Below are 17,581 nucleotides of genomic sequence, written 5' to 3' on the forward strand. Positions count from 1 at the left end.
GTATTACATTTTTTATTTAGGTTGTTAATTAGTAGATATGGATTTTAGGTTAGTGCATTTTAGGTTAGTGGATAAGAAAAAGTAAAATAAGGAAAAGGAAGAAAAGAGGAAGAAAGAAGAAGGAAGAAGAAGAAAAAGCAGGAGATGAAACATGAAAATAAGTATAGGAAGAAGGAGAAGAACAGGAGAGGTAGAAGAGGAAAAAAGAAGAAGAAAAAGAGGAGAAGAAGAAAGGAACAAGGGAGAAGAATAAAAAATAGAAAGGGTTCTTATTTTGTTTCTTCTTTTTTTCTTTGATCTTCTCCTCTATTCCTTTCTTCTTCTCCTCTTTTTTTCCTTCTTCGTCTTCTTATTTTTTGTCGGGTATGTCGTTGTCGATATACCCCCTCCCCGATAACTTTGACATGAGGGGGGCGATATACCCCCTCCTTGATAACTTCGACATGAGGGGGAAGGGGAGGGGGTCGACGAGGGTTCGAGGGGGCAGGGTCGGGAACTAGCTAGGGTAGAGGGCCGAGGGTTTGAGGGTCAAGGAGTCGAGGGTCGTCGAGGGTCGTCAAGGGGCCGATGATCGCCGAGGGGTCGAGAGGTTGCCTAGTGTCAAAGTATTGAAGAAATACATGCCTTCATCATTAGCCGGAAGTAACCGGGGCATGTTGGTACGAAGTTCTCCAAAGTTGTTCTAGAACGGAGTCCCGGATAAGATGATCTGCCTTTTGGTACAAATTTCAGCAAATGCCGTCCAAATAGCGATATTCGAAAGGCTCTTGCTGAACTTTGTACCAAAAAGCGAATTATCCTATCCCGGACTCCGTTCCAGAACAACTTTGAAGAGCTTCGTACCATCATGCGCATGTTACTTTCGCCTAATGATGAAGACATGGTTTTGTTCAATCCTTTGACACTAGACAAATGTGACATGAGGGGTGGAGGGTCGGGAACTAGGGTAGAGGGTCATGGATCGCCGAGCGGTCGAGGGTCGAGGATCGTCGAGGGGTCGACAGGTTGCCTAGAGTCAAAGTATTGAAGAAATCCATGGCTTCATCATTAGTCGGAAGTAACCGGGGCATGATGGTACGAAGCTCTCCAAAGTTATTCTGGAACGAAGTCCCGGATAGGATATTTCGTCTTTTTGTATGAATTATCCTATCGGGGACTCCGTTCCAGAACAACTTTGGAGAACTTTGTACCACCATGTGCCTGTTACTTTCGCCTAATGATGAAGAGATGGTTTTGTTGAATCCTTTGACACTAGAAAATTTTCTGCACATCCAGAATGGCGCCATTTTTTAAATCCCTTGTCGGTCCGGACGTCGGACAATCATGAGAGAGGCGGTCCGGCCCAAACCCTAGAAGCGGTGCCTAGGCCACCCAAAGTTACCAAGTTAAAAGAGCGTTGTCGTCGAGGCCACCCCGAACCCTATAAGCGTTCCCGAAGCCACCCCAAACCCTAGAGAAGCGTCGAGGCCACTAATATGATTTGTTGTGATTAGGTAGCTAGGTTTATGTTTGCCACTAATATATCCACCTATTGTCATGTTTTTATAATAATTGCCATGTTATAATATTCGCAGAAACAATGGAGCACGAACGAGACGAGGCAGCAGAAGAGGTGTTGGGGGACATAATCGCAGGCGGAGCTGATGTCATGTCGTATCTTAACGACAGCGATGGTCTGGAAGGACAGGGTGAAGAAGCAGGCTACGGTGATCGAACAATGGAGGAGGAGGGACATGATTATGATGGCTCCGGTGACCGAATGCCGGTGGAAGAAGGAAACCGTGACGACGGCTCCGGTGACCGAATGATGGAGGGAGCTATTGCAAAGACCGGCAAGGTATATATATTAATTAAGCCTGTGCTGACTAGCTAATTGATGCATTAATTGTTTTGGTATGTACATATATTAACTCTTCTTTCTTCTTTTCTAGCCCTCCGGATCGAGCCAAACTTCGGTAACGAGACGAGGCCCTAAGAAAAGGTTGCGCCAGGTTGAAAGGTTCACGATCACAGAAATCGCGCGCCATGGCCAACCGATTGCACCCATCCGGACCAAGGAAGCATTTTCTGCTCAGTGCGGGGTTCTTGTTAGGGACATCATCCCGATCAGCATCCACCAATGGTATAAGCCTAAGGAGGAAGACCCTGAGGTGTCTTATGTCAATGATAGGCAGAAAGATGATCTTTGGGACGAGCTGAAGGAAAATTTCACCCTTCCACCAGAGGAGGATCCGGAGAAGCCAGTTATAGAGCCATTGGTCAAGGCTCATGCTCTTAAGAAGATGGAGGATCTATTCAGGAGGTGGAAGACTGATTTGAAAACAAAGTTTGTCGACAAAGACAAGACTCCAGAATTCACTGACCGGTTTGAGAAGATCAGAGATCACTGGGACGCATTTCTGGCCCACAAGACATCGGACAAGAGTAAGAAGATGTGAGCGACAAACAAAAAAATGCTGCGAAGGAGCATCACCATCGCACGGGGTCAGGTGGCTACCTCAAAGCCCGGCCATTGTGGGCCAAGGCTGAGAATAACCTTCTTGATAAAGGGGTCGAACCAGAGACACTGAACTGGCCAGACCGTTGCCGGACTTGGTTCTTCGGGGTTGGCGGAACCTTGGACCCTGTAACAGGGAAGTGCGTTTGGACGAACGAGCAACTGCGAATACCCGTTACGAAGCTTCAGGACTATATCGCCGCAACGCAGGAAGGGACATTCGTTCCTGACAGAGAGAACGATGAGCTCACAATGGCCCTCGGGAATCCTGAGCACCTTGGACGGACACGAGGCACACCAGGCTCCGTTCCGTGGAAGGCTGGGTTTCCGAACGCAGGCGGTTACAAATGCCAGGAGAGGAAGGGAGAAAGTGGAGCAGACCTAACCACAGAAGCTGCACGCAAGGGTACAAGCGCTAGAGGAGCGAGAAGCAGTTCGCAACAAGCGACCTGCCGAAGCTACCCCGCCATCTCAGCGGAGAAGCAGCATGGCTTCCACCAAGCTGCTTCAGGAGCCTGTCTTGACGGCTCTTGCTAGCTACCCCGTGGATGCTATCACGGAGTCTCAACATTGCCACCTTATGACGCAATGGCAGCAATTCAAAGTCAAGGCGGCTGTCGGCTCTGTTCGACCTCCTGAACCCGGCACAACTTTTCACTGCCGTCCGATTCTATAAGGATATGCTAGGGTGACGGTGGACAAAATAACGGAGGTATTTGAGGACCTTGAGCTTGACCACCCTACCGGTGAAAGGGAGACTCGGCTGGGTTCTGCTCTGAAGACTCCATGCTATGGCGAAAGGAGCTCATCAACCTTCCGAACTGGACGCCTCCGCCTCCTCCTCCTCCTCCTCCGGCGAGTCAGGGCACTCCGCCTCCTCCTCCGGCGAGTGATCAGGGCACTCCGCCTCTTGGCACCTGGTGGCACTCCGCCTCCTTCTCCGCCTGCGCCGGCGTGCCCAAGCAGCCAGCCCCCTCCTTCTCCGCCTCGTCAGCAAGGGCGGAAGAGACCCGTCGCCGCTCCGGCTGCTCCGGCGTGTCATAGTCCTTCTCCTCCGCCTCTTAAGCATGGAAAGAAGACAGCCGCAGCCGCTCCGTCTGCTCCGGCGTCTAGCAGTATAGCCAGTGGCGGGAGGTAATACAGATTCGGTCCATCTCTCAAGCCTCTAGAGAAGTTACCATACGAGAGGACCGTGGAGGAAAACAAGAAGATCGTGGAAACCAAAGTGAGGGACTTCTTTGAAGCGGTGAATGGAAAGAAACATCCACCTCCAGACGAGAAGATATATCCGATGAAAGCGAAGCGCACTATCGATGCCCTGAAGCGACCACCACCTTCTCCGCCGCAATCCAACTATGATCGCATAATATAAAGGTCATATTTCGAAGCAAAGCGGTCGGCAAGTACTATCAGTGATCAAAGCTTAGTAGAACAACGAGCTGGGAAAAAATTTCCCAGCTCGGCGAACAAGCGAACCAATCGTGCCCCCCCCCCCCCCGCTCAAGGTGTCTAGCGATATTGTCGCTAATCATCCGGGGATTTTGCCAGGTACCTATCTTGAAGATTACCTGCCCGGCGATGTACATTATGATGCACTGGAAGTGGACGAACACAAATACCATTACGGGAAGCCTCTCATCAAACATGAAAGATCTCTAACAACGATGATGCGAAGATTCCATGATTGGTACATGAAAACCTGTAGAGAATCTGGGGGGAAGGATACTTTGACGTTGAGAGTTAAAGAGGAGCATTACTTCGTTGGAATTGATCTGTTGTCTGTTCCATCTGAGGAATTCTTCTAGTTTTTCAATCAAAAGGCCCTCGATAAATTAACGGCCACTTGCTACTGTCTGTAAGTACTACTTCTGTCATTAAGTCTCTATATATAGCTCAGCTCTTTCATTGCATGTATATATAATTATCCTCACTATATTATGCAGATTAAAGATTGCAGAATTGAAGAAAAGACAAATCGGTGATATTGGGTTCATTAACACAAATCTCATAGATGCATTTACGGTTGAATTTCATGCCAAAGATACCGAGGCCAACTTGCTACGATCGTTGGTAATAAATCAAAAGAAAAAGATATAATACTCTTTCCTTACAACTTCAAGTGAGTGTTACTGTCTTGTGCATATTCGGTTTCCCTTATTAGTTGAGGTTATAGTAATGTAATTGATGAGTTATGCATGCGTGTGCAGGTTCCAATATATTCTCCGAGAGATTAATCTTGAGCAGGGACTAATAACCGTCTTAGACTCGAGACGAAAAGATCCTCAGGAGTATGCGGACATGACTGAAATGCTCGAGAAGTAAGTTAAATCGATCATTATCGCACCATATCGGCAACTTTGTTCACTTCCTGATATCAAGTAATTGTTTTCTTTATCTGGAAGGGTTTGGAAAAAATTCACCGCAAAAGCTCCGAGACTGCCGGGGAAGCTACGATTTACACACCCGAAAGTAAGTACTACTAACTAGTTCCGCGCATCTCCTAGTGATTCAAGCGCTAGTTTCATCAATACCATTTAGCGTTCTTACTTATCAGTTTGATTGACCTCTATTTCTTATAAAGTGGTTGTGGCAGGAAGCCGGGAATCATTACTGTGGATATTATGTTTGCGAGTTCATCCGCCACATGATCTGTGAGCGGGGCTACTCTAAAAAACAATATGAAGTGCGTAAGAAAAAATATTCACAATTTTATTTTATTACCATCATTTGTGTTGAGTTTCATTCATTCATATATATGTATTGACCCCCTTCTTCAAATTAGATGTTTCAGATGCGGGATGAACTCCTAGCACCAGATCGAATGCGAGCAATTCAAGAGGAATTGGCGGCATTTTTTCTTGACCACGTGATCAATAAAGACGGAGAATGCCATGTGGACCCTGAGTTCATATATAATTAGGGGATTATATTGTAAGAGAACTTATATTGTATATATGTAGCCAGTAGCGTCGGATAAATATATGAAAACTTGTTGTTCGACCAATCTCTCGGGGAAGGAGAGGTCGATATCACTTCTCTTTGTATGCATATGTTCATGACGATCTTCTGTACTTAATGGTTTTCTTTATTTGCTTACTAGCTAGCGTGTCGAGTCTTCTCTATACGTATAGTACATAGCGTCGACCAATCCTGGAGATAAGAGAGGACATTGCTCTCTATTTATTAGCTAGCTAACACAATATATGAAACACCTAAATTAACCCTACAAAACCCACCCCCTTCAAAAAACCAAAACCTCAGCTTCTGCCAGCTGCTGACGCGTAAATGTTTTTTGATCCCGATTGATGCTACCAACCGGGAGTAAAGGCCCTTCTGCCTGGGCTCGCTGCAGCGGTCACGTAGAGACCCAGCTGTCCCGGTTGGTGTAAGAACCAAGACTAAAGGTATAGGGCTTAAGTATCGACCCTTTAGTCCCAGTTTCCCAATTAGAATAAATGGACCTTACGAACCGGGACAAATGCTAGCACTCGCTCCAGAGGTAAGAAAAACTACCATCTTGCAATACGCGAGACATAGATCATGCCAAAATCATTCGCCTCCGGCCCTTGACACGTCCAGCCGTGGCTCATGGTTCTTGACGGCAGTGTCAACATGCACTACTTATTTGACGCCCTCTGGGATAGCACCACAAACTGACAGGGACACTACGACTGTGCCGGCCAAATTTGGGTGTTCATTCTCACTCCATTCGTCGGTAGAGTATGCCTTGGTTTAAGAGAGGAGGCATCTAGATAGCTAGTGATATTGACACTGATAAGCTCTTAGGCAAAGCAATGCATCTGCCAACTTGTTCGCATCACCTCGTGCTTTTGCACATCAATGGAATTTGGATGAAAAATGGGAATAGGGAATCCAGCCTTTTCTGAGAAACATGGTTTCGGGAAAATTGTGGGATCCTTGGTAGAGCCATTTGGAGCATAGGGTAATTTGTTTATGACAAAGGCTATGCTTGGAAGTAGCATGATTCTTTGATCGAATCAACTCCAACTCTAGAAAAAAAATTGGCAATCTTCGGGTTTGCTGATAGAGCGGACGGGCTCATCTGCTCATGCTACGCGTACAAATCGGACAAGGACACGTTGGTGCGTGGATTGAATGCGATCGAAGAGAGGGAGAAAAGGTACGTAGCGTCCAACAGTTTCGTACGGTGACTTCGTCGTCTGATATGATGACGGCTTGATGGTACACCGTGCATATGTTCGGTTGGTACAAGATGCCTCTGGCGGTGCCTAACGATTGGCGACCGTGCTCGAAGCCCTTGCTGTCGGCGCTGATCAAGGCAGCCACGTTCAGAATGTGGTTCTGAAGTTCATGCCGGTGATGGCGGCGCTCCCGCTCATGCGGTTTTGCAGCAGCGACGTTCACTGCTCCAGGTACGTGCCGCTCATGTTTGTGTTTCGTTGTAGCTTGCAGATGTGTCACACAAAAGTACAGATCGATAATAGCCAGTGCTTGCTTGCCGAATTCCGTGGACGGAAGAGCTGACGGGGCATGCGCTGGCAGATGAAGCTTACGAAGACGAGACTGAAGTTCAGTCCGTTCTTCGGCGCTGAATGAAGTAGGAGACTAATGTTAGCTTTTTTAATCTTGATTCACATGTATCTGCATATTAGTTTGCTTGTCCATGCATATAGGTAGTTGTAGCAGGTGAAGCCTTGGAGAACATGCAAGAGGTGAGATGCGAGGCGCCGTGAGATATGGCGCATGGCGAGATACCGAACAGTGGCGAGAGGCTGCTGTGTATGCATGTCCGAGGTTGTTAGCTGCTGCTGCATGAGTGGCCGGGTCGTGTGGTTCCTAGAGTGATTCTAGGAGAAGATCAAGTCATTAGTTAGTGGTGTGCGTGGGTGCGTGCATGCAGTTAGTGGGCGAGTGTGTGGCCGGGCTACGTGAGCGTGAGTCTACTTAAGCACTTGTATGCATATTTGCTTTCAGAAGAGAAATACAGAGAAGAGAAAAGGGTCGGCTGTGTGATACAGCGGCCACCAAATATCTGTGTTCTTTTGTTCTTCCGTGAGCTTTGAGAGGTAGCTAGAGGAAGAAGAAGAGGAGCTGGCGATCAGCTCCAACAATTGGTATCGGAGCTAGGTGATGACGAAGACGATGCCGCGTGACTCTTCAGCAAGTGGAGCATTGGTGCCGAGCGACTCGGCTGTGATGGCGGCTGCCGCGACGGCGGCGGCGGGGAAACTCCCGTTCCCACTGCTCACGAGGACGAACTACGCGGCGTGGGCGATGAGGATGAAGTACCTCCTGCGTGCCAACGGCGCATGGGCTGCCGTTGATCGCGAGGCGTCGTCCACGGAGGTCGACAAGGGTAAGGAGGAGATGGCCATGACGATCATCTCCCAGTCGATCGACGACACAACGTTGCTGCGAGTTGCGGAGAAGGAGACCGCCGCCGATGTGTGGGCGGCACTACGCTCCATGCACGTGGGCGTCGAGCGCGTCCGAGAGGCGAGGATTCAGTCCTTGCGCTCGGAGTTTGACGGCCTCAAGATGGGTGATGCGGAGTCCGTGGATGACTTCGCGGCGAGGTTCACGACGCTCGTGGGGCGCATCCGTGAGCTTGGTGATGCGATGGAGGAGAAGTACGTCGTGAAGAAGCTGCTCCGAGCCGTCTCCAACAAGTTCATCCATGTTGCGTCGTCAATTGCGTTGTTCGGCGACACCAACAAGATGGCCATGGAGGAGGCCATTGGTTCACTCAAGGCACACGAGGAACTCGTCAAGGGGCGCGAGACGGGACGCGAAGAAGAGCAGCTCCTCATGGCAAGAGGACACGACTCGTCGCGAGGACGGGGTCGTGGCCGTGGACGCGGTGGAGGGCGCAGAGACAAAAGTGAGGTACAGTGTTACAATTGCCGCAAACTTGGTCACTTCGCTTGGGAGTGTCCCGAGAAGAAGAAGGAGAACGAGGACGAGAAGGCGCTGCTGGGACAGTACGTCGACGACGAGCCAGCTCTCCTTCGAAGCTCCATGAATAATTGGGAATCAAGATTAGGGGGGTGATTATTAGTTTTTTTAATCTTGATTCACATGTATCTGCATATTAGTTTGCTTGTCCATGCATATAGGTAGTTGTAGCAGGTGAAGCCTTGGAGAACATGCAAGAGGTGAGATGCGAGGTGCCGTGAGATATGGCGCATGGCGAGATGCCGAACAGTGGCGAGAGGCTGCTGTGTATGCATGTCCGAGGTTGTTAGCTGCTGCTGCATGAGTGGCCGGGTCGTGTGGTTTCTAGAGTGATTCTAGGAGAAGATCAAGTCATTAGTTAGTGGTGTGTGTGGGTGCGTGCATGCAGTTAGTGGGTGAGTGTGTAGCCTGGCTATGTGAGCGTGAGTCTACTTAATCACTTGTATGCATATTTGCTTTCAGAAGAGAAATACAGAGAAGAGAAAAGGGTCGGCTGTGTGATACAGCAGCCACCAAATATCTGTGTTCTTTTGTTCTTCCGTGAGCTTTGAGAGATAGCTAGAGGAAGAAGAAGAGGAGCTGGCGATCAGCTCCAACAACTAAGATCCAGAAATTGGAAGCTTCGCCGGTGGTGAGGCTTGCTCTGAGCCAGCCAGCCAGGTAGCTACGCCGAATCCATGAGCGACGTTGGGGATGGATCCGGCAGCGGCGTCCATGGTGACAACCGATCACCGAAGCGACCGAGGATTGGCTTGTCTATTAGTGTACGATTTTCACCTAGTAGGAAATCTAGAAAAGTTGCAGTCTCTCCGGTTTGACGGTATCACTGTTTGTTGACAAGATTATAATCACTATATCGTCCTGGTGTGTGTGTCTGACCTGAATAACTGAACTGTTGTAATTCCCTATGTACTTTTGGTCCTTAATTTTTGTCGAAGTCTAAATTTGATCCACTAACTTTTTTTGAAAACTTTCGATCCATTCATCTTCAATCATTAGAGTACAACAAACATAAAAAACAATAATAATTACATTTGGATTCATAGACCACCTATCGACAACTACAAGAACTGAAGCGAGTCGAAAGCGCGCCACCATCATCGCCCCTCCCTCATTAGAGCCGGGCAAAACTTGTTGTAGTAGACAGTTGAGAAGTCGTCGTGCTAAGGCCGCATATGACCATTGCAACAAAACAACAACCACCGCCGATGTAGAGCAGCATAGATTGGAAAGATTCAACCTGAAGACACACGAACGTAGACAAACAATGAACAGATACACCGGAGACACACCTCCACATGTCCACCGATGATGCTAGACGCACCACCAGAACGGGGGCTAGGCGAGGAGAATCTTATTCCATCTTCAAGAAGCTACCGTCGTCTCAACTTCTTGAGCAGGACACAAACCAAACCAAAACTTAAAGTAACATTTAAAGACGATGCCCTCCCATCGACAAGGGCCGGAATCCACCGCCGCGTCCCCATGGCCCTAAGGCCACTGAAGATGAGGCAGACCGGTGGTGGCACCGGTGGAAGGCAGAGATATCCTAAGCTTGGGAGAGCAGGCGGCAGCGGCGGCGCCGGCGGGAGGCAAAGAAACCCAAAGCTTGGGAGAGGAGGCGACGGCTATGTGAGGCCGGTCCCCAAACTTTGAAACCTTCCCGGTTACCGGAACCGGACAAGGTTCGTCTCTGGTCTCGGTTTTGATCAGGTTTCATGCTGACTCACCCCCGGTTTTGACTAGTGCTGACTCAGATTCACGTACTGTTTTCAAATCCCTAAAAAAATTTGAAATCAGTGTACTTTTTTCAAATTCACATACTTTTTAAAGTTCATGTAATTTATTCAAATTCATGTACTTTTTCTCAAATATGTGAACTTTTTTAAAATTTACACACTTCTTTCAAATATGTGTACTTTTTTCAAGTTCGCATACTTTTTCAAGCGCGTGTAATATTTTCAAACCCCTACACCTTTTCAAATCAATGATTTTTTTAAAATTTGTGTACTGGTTTCCAAATGCGCTTACTTTACTTAATTTCCCATAATGTCTTCAAATTTGCACTTTTTTCAAGTTCATGTAATTTTTCCAATCCACGTACTTCTTCCAATTCGCATACATTTTTTTGGATCAAGTCCTTTTTGAAAGTTCGTGTACTGTTTTCAAATCCACATAACTTTTTTGAAATTTACGTACTTCTTTCAAATCTGTGTACTTCTTTCAAATTCGCATACTTTTTCAAGTGCGCGTAATATTTTTAAAATCCCTACACTTTTCCAAATCTATGTTTTTTTAAATTCGTGTATTGTTTTCAAACGTGCTTACTTTACTTAATTTCACATAATGTCTTCAAATTGCATACCTTTTTCAAGTTCCTGTAAATTTTTCCAATCCGCGTACATTTTTTCAGATCAAGTCCTTTTTGAAAGTTCCTGTACTGTTTTCAAATCCGCTAACTTTTTTGAAATTTACGTACTTCTTTCATATCTGTGAACTTAATTCAATTTCACATACTTTCTCAAGTGCGCGCAATATTTTCAAATCCCTACACTTTTTCAAATCTATGTTTTTTTGAAATTCATGTACTGTTTTCAAGTGTGCTTACTTTACTTAATTTCACATAATGTCTTGAAATTTGCATACTTTGTTCAAGTTCATGTATATTTTTCCAATTCGCGTACATTTTTTCAGATCAAGTACTTTTTGGAAGTTCGTGTACTGTTTTCAAATCAGCATAACTTTTTTGAAATTTACGTACTTCTTTCAAATCTGTGTACTTTTTTCAAGTTTGCATACTTTTTCAAGTGCGCGTAATGTTTTCAAATCACTACAATTTTTCAATCTATAATTTTGTTCATTTTGTACATGAAGTGCATCCAGTTTTTGTCGTAACCCTCTCAACTTTTTAGTACATGCTATGTGGGTGAAATGATGACACCATGCCAACTTTCAACCTTTTTAGAGTTCATTTGTAGTGCTTTTCAATTTCAGGGTCATTCAGCTCAAAAAAATTAGTAAATGCATGAAAAATAACAAATGAACTCGGAAAGGGTTGAAAATTGATGATGTGGCTTTGAATGGGGCATTTTGAACACACAAGATTTGTGGAGTTCAAATAAGTTTAAAAAAATGAAATCCCTTTGTAACAGACGAGTTTCCGTATGAAACCCTTATACTTCGAAAGAGATTGTCTATTTTGTACATGAAGTGCATCTACTTTTTGCCGTAACCCTCTCAACTTTTATGCACATGCTATGTGGGTGAAATGATGATACCATGCCAACTTTCAACATTTTCAGAGTTCATTTGGAATGCTTTTGAATTTCAGGGTCTTATAGCTCAAAAAAATCAGTAAATGCATGAAAAATAACAAATGAAGTAAAAAATGGTTGAAAATTGATGATGTTGCTTTGAATGGTGCATTTTAAACACACAAAAAGTCTGAAGTTGAAATAAATTCAAAAAAATGAAATCCCTTTGTAACAGACGAGTTTTCGTATGAAACCCTGATACTTCGAAAGAGATTGTCCATTTTGTACACGAACTGCATCCACTAGTGCAGAACCGGGCAATAGCACCGGTTCGTAAGGCCCTTTAGTGCCGGTTTCGGAACCGGCACTAACATTTCGGCATTAAAGGCCCCCCCCCCTTTAGTACCGTTTCAGCACGAACCGGTGCTAACGGAAACCACGTGGCACGAGCCAGCTCCAGGGGCTGGGAACCCTTTAGTACCGGTTGGTAACACCAACCGGTACTAAAATGTTTGGGAGATTTTTGGTTTTATGATTTCTTTTTCATTTAATTTTGTGTTTTCCATTTTAATTCTTTTTCGTTTGCTGGTATTTTACGGTACTACACATTGTACACGTTATGCATATATATATATATATATATATATATATATATAAATAGAATTTCTAGTAGAACCAATCATATATATATCATCAATGTCTCACAAACCACCATATTAATTTACACATACACACATGTATAGCTATATACAATTTCTCCTACATATGCATGTTGCCTTCGGAGCCAGTGGCATTAGCCTAATTGGTGTCTTCGGAGCACGATGACAATTCACTACACCACGACAAAAAACTTTAGGGGCAATCAACTGCCGGGAAAGGTTAAGAATCCGGGTCACTAACATGCCGGGAAAGATTTATCTGCCAGGAAAATAACTGTAGGGCGTGTTATCTGCCGGCAATAGTTAACCTTTAAGGGCAGTCTATCTGCCGGCATCTTTTGCGTCAGCACATCTGCCCTGAAAAGTAAACAAGGGCGGATTCATTGCCGGTATGCACGTTGGCGGGCCTGAAAATTTCGGCCCAGAAAGCGTGCGAGGAGCCGCGGGAGACACGAAACGATAAGAAGTCGCTGGAAGCGTCACGTAACCCTAACTTATTTCCCCTTCCCGCATCCAGTCCCCACCTTTTCTTCCCTCAGCCGCCGCACTCACCATCCCACCGTCGTCGAGCTACAAGCAGCACCGCCGCCTCCCAGTGCCGTCGCCTCGAATCCCTCACCCACACGCCGCCGCCCAGTGCCGTCGCCCCATCCTTTCATCCACACCGCCCCGTCCAGCATCGCCCCACAAATCCCGTAATCGCCCACGCCATCGCCTCCGCATCCCCACCCACGCCGTTGTCTTCGCATCCCCCATCCACGCCGCCGCTGGAGGTCAACGACGAGTTCGGAGGCGACCTCCGTGAACAGCATAGCGATCTCGCCTCCGTCCACAGCACACAGTCGACCTTGGCGTCAGCAGATTCGTTCACCATGGCGGCTGCGCTGGTGAGGTGAGCCTGACCTTCGGTGCCCTCTCCCCGCCGTTCAAATCTCGTTCCTTATGGTGTGCCCCCGCCATCATGAGCAAGCCTGCAGGTCTGACGCCAACCACCTCTCCATTCGTCTGCTTTAAATTTCCTTGGCATGTGTCCGTACGCAGCTCCCTCTTATACCTATTTGTTCCTCTGTTCCGCTTCCTATGAATGCACGAATATTAGCTGAATGAGGGCTCTGTTCTGCTTCCTATGGAAGTACGAATAGTAACTGAATGAGGGCTCTGTTTTGCTTCCTATGAAAGTACGAATAGTAACTGAATGAGGGATAAAGTTTATTTTGAATGGTTTGAGGGAGAAGGGAGCAGCAGGGAGAGTTTTGCTTCATGATAAATATGTAGTACAACTAACTATTTGAAGAGGCTATTCTCTCTAACTGAATGGTCCAGATGAGTTTTACTGCATGATAACTAGTATGTACTAAATATGTTCTGTTTTAGTCTCTCTTCCCCTCTTGGTAAAATCAAATTCATATGTCCTCCTTAGAATTTCTGTATTGCAAAGAGCCCTTTTAATTCTGGTGTCATTGCCTTGGGACAAATAATAAATCTAGTTGTTTTCAGATATTTTGTTTGCAATTCTGCATATACAGGGAGCCAATAGAAGTGACTGAATAGGGACTTTTGTCAGGCGGCATGTAACATGTATTCATTGTAATATTTTCTTAGTTGTGGAGATTGGTTAGTATTTTGTGGTTTATAGCTGTAGCTGGCTTTTTCTCCTAAAATTTACATGTGGGCGAACAAATTGACTAGAATACATGTGCCATAAATTCACCTTTTCTCCTAACAGGTTTATACTTAGCGCTCCTATCTTTGTAGGAAAAACCTTACTGGCTCCAAAGCTGTCCAGATGCATGTTGAATGATGGCTCAGATATGGTGCAAAACGGAATGCAAAGAAAATTCTTCTGCTTGCAGGGAGCGGAAGAGGATGTGATCGGGGGTCACCATCAAGAGAGTGCTTCCTTGGCTCGCCACCAAAGTAAAATGGTTTAGTGACTGGTCAGGTTAGGTTTTATCGTCTTCTTTCCAGATATCTTCAGTTTCTAATGCTTCTCATAATTCATTTTTGTACATTGATGGAATCGCACCAATTGCTTTCTTCAGTTGAGTACACACCAAACACTTTCCTCTCAGATCTACCTTTAATTGATAGTTCTCTGTATTTCATAAAGTTAAATGCAGCAAATCCTCATGGTGTCCTCAAAACTATGTTTTATCAATTTCATATAGTTTAGTACTCCCTCCGTCCCTACATATAAGACGTTTTTGCAGTTTGATTTGAACTGAAAAATGTCTTATATTTAGGGACAGAGGTATTTTTTTCTATGCCTCATACAACTGCAGAGAAGATATTAATTTTTCAGAAATAGAAAGATTTCAATGCAGCCTACATTCTTCAGGTTGTTTTTCAAGATTAGTATCTCTTGTCTATAGGGTCGTACAATGATCCTTCAAAACTTCCATTGAGCTGATGCTTTTCTGGTCTTTGAATTTTTGAATAAGCTTCAATGTGTCCTTCAAGTATGACGGATAACGCATCCTATCATTTATGATTTTTCCCTATAACTATCTTCTACATGTATTTAATTATCTTCTTTGCTCATCTAAATTTTATATTTAGGTATAGAGATATCTAATCTTGGTTTATTATGGGCGACTTGAAACTGTATTCTGTGCATTCTCACTGCTCAGTGTCGTACACCCCAGGCCCCAGCCATCCCTGAATTCCGTGCATCGTCCCTTGGGAGGTTCAGTCTGTAACATTTTCAGAATTATGAGCATTTTCCGATGGGCTGAACTATTTGGGTGTTGCCTCTAGAGAGCGTTTGTACAAGTATAGCTTGTAAATTCTGTTTACTGTACCGTCATTTTTATTAAAAAATATCAGTTCTAGCTTGCTGTACATAAATATGCTTAAATGCTCCAGCTCACGTTCAATTGTTGTTGTACTATTTGTCCATACTATAATTAGATAGAAGAAACGGCCTACCATGCTTCCATTTGATTCTTGTGTGCAAGCCCATATTATGAAATGACATAAGCATGTTAGATTCAAGGAAGTTGCTGGTACGTTATACTATTTGTCCTTCCCGAAGTACTAAAAAATAGAAAAATAACACATTTTCCTCTATTTCATGATTCTATCTAACAAATCATTTTTATTTTTATTGTACTGTGATTATTTATGAGGTTATCATATATTTCATCGAATGGCCACCGTGCTAGGCATTTTGTATCTTTGTTTAGTATCGGACCATCATTGCTTGATTAACTGGCAGACAATCATGAAATTTACCTATCATTTTTGTAACCGCAGATCACCTTACTTTGATCCGGCAACAGAGGAAGGAAGTTGCAAAGAAGCATGAAGAGAATAAAGATCTCTGCATTTTTCCTGACTGAGGTAATCTCATGATCTTATCATATTTGCTTTTCTTATGTGATGCCAGCCCCTTGTGTTGATAAGTATTTTGCTGCAGGTATGAAGGAAATTTATTTTTTGGTGGAAAAAGCTTTCTTTGATATCAGGTCACTATAAAGGATGAGTTGCTCCAAAGTGTCATCAACGAGTACAACCACGCCGTGTTCACTATGATGATGCGCAATACAAGCTCTTGCCCTGTAAGTATCCTGGAGAAAGATCTGCATCCAGTTCTCCTGTTCAACTTCAAGCTCTTGCCCTGCAAGTATTTTGGAGAAGATCTGCTACAGTTCTCCGATCTGGTGCCACTCCGTTGTCAATGGCGCTTCTCCAACAACACGTAGATCATCTACACCAACAACAAACCACCTGGGACGCGCAAAGGAAACTAGCTTTTGTCTTTTCCACTTCATCACTATGCAGAAAGAAAATCTATCTACTGGCCAGTGTACCTGTAGTACCTATAGGTCTTAAGTTATGTAAGACAATCATCCTAAATAAAACAATACTCCATAGTTAGTAAGTCTCTCTTTCTCTTCCCTTATGTGCTATAAAAAATTGAAAAGACAACGCACAAATTTTTGCACAAATTCTTGAAAGGCAACTCACCCGCTAGTGTATACCTATGTATGTTGTGATGCGGTACTGGACTTGTGAACCTATAAATGTATACCTATGTATGTATGAAGACATGATGTATTGTTGAGATATATATTATGCAACTTTAGCTCTACATGTGTGATGTTCCATGTATACACACCTGAATGGGATTTTTTTTGTGTTGGCGGTGTACTTAATTAAGGGCACATTAACTGCCGGAAATACTTCTATCTGCCCTGTAATATCAGTCTGCCGGCAAAAATCTATGTGCCGGGAATAGTACTAACTGCCGGCAAAGCTTCAGGCATGTAGGTCAGGGGATCTGCCGGCGTTTCTTGTAACTGCCGGGAATGGTCTTTCCCGACAGGACTTTCAAGGGCAGTTTGTAAATGCCGGCAAAATGCATTCCCGGCAGTTTATTTGCCTCCATTGACTAGTTTTCCCGGCAGATAAGGTGACCCCTAAGTTTTTGTCATGGTGTAGTGATTGTAAGTGGTTCATGACCTGTTCGATGGGGGCGGTAGCGGGTAATAGTATTCTCCCTTCGGATTTATGACCTGGTCGAGCAAAAATCCCGCTATTTCCTCTTGAAGTGCTTCTACGCGCTCCGTTTCTAGGAGCTTGTCCCGCACCTCTTTGAACTGTAAAGAAGGAGATCAATATGCATGTGTATTAGTTGTGTGACTAGATATCGATAATGGTGTAAAAATTGTGAATAGTGTTCTGACAAGCGTACCCATTCCTGTCTTTGAGATCTGCTCCTTTCGGACGCCATCATGCGAATGTTCTCGCAAACGCAGTATGCACACAGATTAGTCCCCTGCGCCTGCTTCAGGGCCTTTATTACGAGAATGGAATTTAATTTGATCAGATAATAATTAATCAAGCATGATAATTAAAGAGATGGCAGCTAGCTAGCTAGCTAGTACTACTTAATTACTTACCTTGGATCGAAACCATTTCAGCTTTGGTTTCCATTCGCCTTCCGTGACGCTGATGAACCTTGCACAAGCCCTGCCCGCCGACAAAGAAAATGAATAAAGGGGTTATTAAATAGTTCATATCATGAAATGACGAACTAAATAGGCCGAGATATATAGTTAATAATGATTGAAATTACCTGTTGACTATCCCATACAAGATGTTGTAGTCACTATTTGCTTTGAGTAGCGAGTCCAGTATTTCAACTGTTCCGACGTCAACTTTAATGATACACAAGATCCAGTGAAATCTGCATGCACACACGTTTGCATGTCTTAATTGAGCGGGCATAT

At 44.7% G+C, this 17,581-nt stretch overlaps 1 long non-coding RNA gene and 1 pseudogene across 2 annotated transcripts; both read left to right on the top strand.

The window, feature by feature from the left end:
- Window positions 1-6,774: 6,774 nt before the first annotated feature.
- LOC147986790 (uncharacterized) lies at window positions 6,775-8,364 on the top strand (annotated as a pseudogene).
- A 4,489-nt stretch (window positions 8,365-12,853) lies between these two features.
- Window positions 12,854-16,440, top strand: LOC125552874 (uncharacterized). 2 transcript variants are annotated; one of them, XR_007303819.2, is made up of 3 exons: window positions 12,854-13,324; window positions 14,086-15,689; window positions 15,766-16,440. It is a non-coding gene; the product is annotated as an uncharacterized LOC125552874 (long non-coding RNA). The 2 variants fall into 2 exon arrangements; XR_007303818.2 differs by having other exon boundaries at window positions 14,103-15,689.
- The last annotated feature ends 1,141 nt before the right edge of the window (window positions 16,441-17,581 follow it).

The sequence above is a fragment of the Triticum urartu genome, chromosome 2A (genome assembly GCF_056163025.1).
Source record: "Triticum urartu cultivar PI428250 chromosome 2A, HENAU_Tu73, whole genome shotgun sequence".
Taxonomy (NCBI): Eukaryota; Viridiplantae; Streptophyta; class Magnoliopsida; order Poales; family Poaceae; genus Triticum; species Triticum urartu.